We start from the raw sequence: 2,307 nt of genomic DNA, 5'->3' as shown, positions 1-2,307 counted from the left end.
CACAGGAAGCGAGATGGAAGTTTTCTTCTTCGAAGTTTACTCGGCGCCAGAATATGATGAAGTTTCCCGCGCTCATTTTCCCGCCAGTAATAAATGGTGTTTGGAAGTTTACTCGTATTATTGCGAAGTCTTTTGTAAATAAAATATCGGAAGTGCAGTTTGTCAAGCCTGCTTTCATGACATTCATCTCCTGGGTAATTTCATTTTTTTTTTTTTTTTAAATCTCGCTCTTTCCCGCACTGACAGTAGATCAACCTGTTTCACATTGTTTGAGTTTTTGTGGTATTGTTGCCCTCAACTGTTTGCATATAAGCTCATTGTATTGTGGTTATAAAGTTACTTACATTCACATCACCTTTCTGTTAATACACAAAGGAAATGTAGTTGGGTGCAGGTAGAGATGAGAAGTAGACAATCATTAAATTTCGTTATCTTAAATAATCAGAAACCAATAAATTGATATTGATAATGAATAGATTAATAGTGTATTGCATTATTATTTAATTCATCCAAGTCCCTGCAGTCAATCGAAATCATTTGAAACGAAGGAAAGTATAGAATCATTTCAAATATATTTTTTTATCATTTTAATGGGATTGGAAAAGCACTGTCGAAAAAAAAAAATTCTTAACTTGATCATTGCTCTCTTTTCCTACTATTCATTTCGTCTTCTCTCATTCTCAAGTAAATTTTTCATATCAAAATTTATCAATGCGTTACTGAGATTAACCCAAGAATATTAACTTATCTAATGTGTGACTGGAGTAGCGTAATTCTAAAAACGATCCTACTGAAGAAATTCCCGTTTCTTATAACTTTTTCACTTCACCAATGTTGGTTCGAACACCATTGTTGTCAGGTTGGCCTTTTTTAAGGCCAAAAACCTCAAATTTGACCCTTTTTTAAAAATGTTTGGCCTTGAGTAATATCCTGAAAAAGTTGGGCCTCAAATATTATATTTTTGGCCTTTTTTTTTATAACAGATTGGCCTTATAAAGCTGCAGTTGATTAGAAGTTGGCCTTTTCTCATTTAGAAAACCTGGCAACACTGCACTATAGAATTTCTTTGTATTAAAAATCCCTTTTTTGAATTTTGTAAGCTAAAGGAAATTAGGAGAGTAATTTGATATGTAAATCACTTTCGAAAACTTCGAAATTGACTCGTTTTGATATTTACTATAAGTCGAAGAATTCTCATTATTTAAGAAGAAGAAGAACAAGACAAAGAAGAAGAAGATGAGAGAGAGAGAGAGAGAGAGAGAGAGAGAGAGGGGAATTATTTATAGTCACCCTCTAACTAACTTACTGGCTAACATCCAAAAACCATCCCCGTATAGATATAAAAAAAAAGGAAAGAAAACTGACTATGAGGCACCCTTTGAAATCCTCTGATTTGTGACAATTCCTGTTCCAGACGCGTCGGTTGGTCGTGATTTCTCTGTTGAGATGAGAGAAGTCTCTCCATTGTCTTGTTTCCCACCAAAGAGAACTTCCTTTTTCCAACTTGGACAACTTGACATAGTTATCAGTGACTTCTCTACACACACACACACACTCTCTCTCTCTCTCTCTCTCTCCTCTCTCTCTCTCTCCTCTCTCTCTCTCTCTCTCTCAGAATTTATAGGGATCCTAACTTCTTGTCTGCCTTCCACTCCATGACTTTCTGTTTTCATTGCGAGAAAATCTACCTTATTCTTATCAGTTAATTCTCAATCTCTTATACATTGTTTATTTATTCATGTTTTGTATGTGACAATTTCATTTACAATCAAATATTTCTCTAATTGGTTTTTAATCTGAAAATACTCATATTTTTTTATTGCTCCAAACCCAAAACAATTTAAAATCTAAACATATTAAGACTGGAATCCACAAATGATATTTTCCTGATTATCCCTCTAGAAATGATCACAATCTCTTGAAAGTGTTTATTGCACCAATGAAAAAGTCAAAATGATAAACAAAAGGAATAGAGACTCAGAAAGGCCAAGGGTGTGGCAGAAAGCCGGATTGGAAAATCAGGCCGCACACATTGTTATGAATATTTTTATTCATCTTATTATGATTAGGCATTTTTCTATCAGTTTATTAAACTCCCAAAGGGAGGCAGGATGTTTTCTTTACAAACTGTAAAATCCTTTATTCTTCAGAACTCTTCTTTTTATTCAACTTTTGACTCCTCAAATACCCTTCGTGCATCTTTTAATTGGTGTAAGAAGCTTATTGGCATTTAGTTTCAATATACTTAATTCTCACTTCCCAATTTTTAAAGGCAACGTCCAAATGTAAATGTGTTGCCATATTATG

The sequence above is a fragment of the Palaemon carinicauda genome, chromosome 32 (assembly GCF_036898095.1).
Source record: "Palaemon carinicauda isolate YSFRI2023 chromosome 32, ASM3689809v2, whole genome shotgun sequence".
NCBI lineage: Eukaryota > Metazoa > Arthropoda > Malacostraca > Decapoda > Palaemonidae > Palaemon > Palaemon carinicauda.
Note: the sequence above shows the minus strand (reverse complement) of the source record.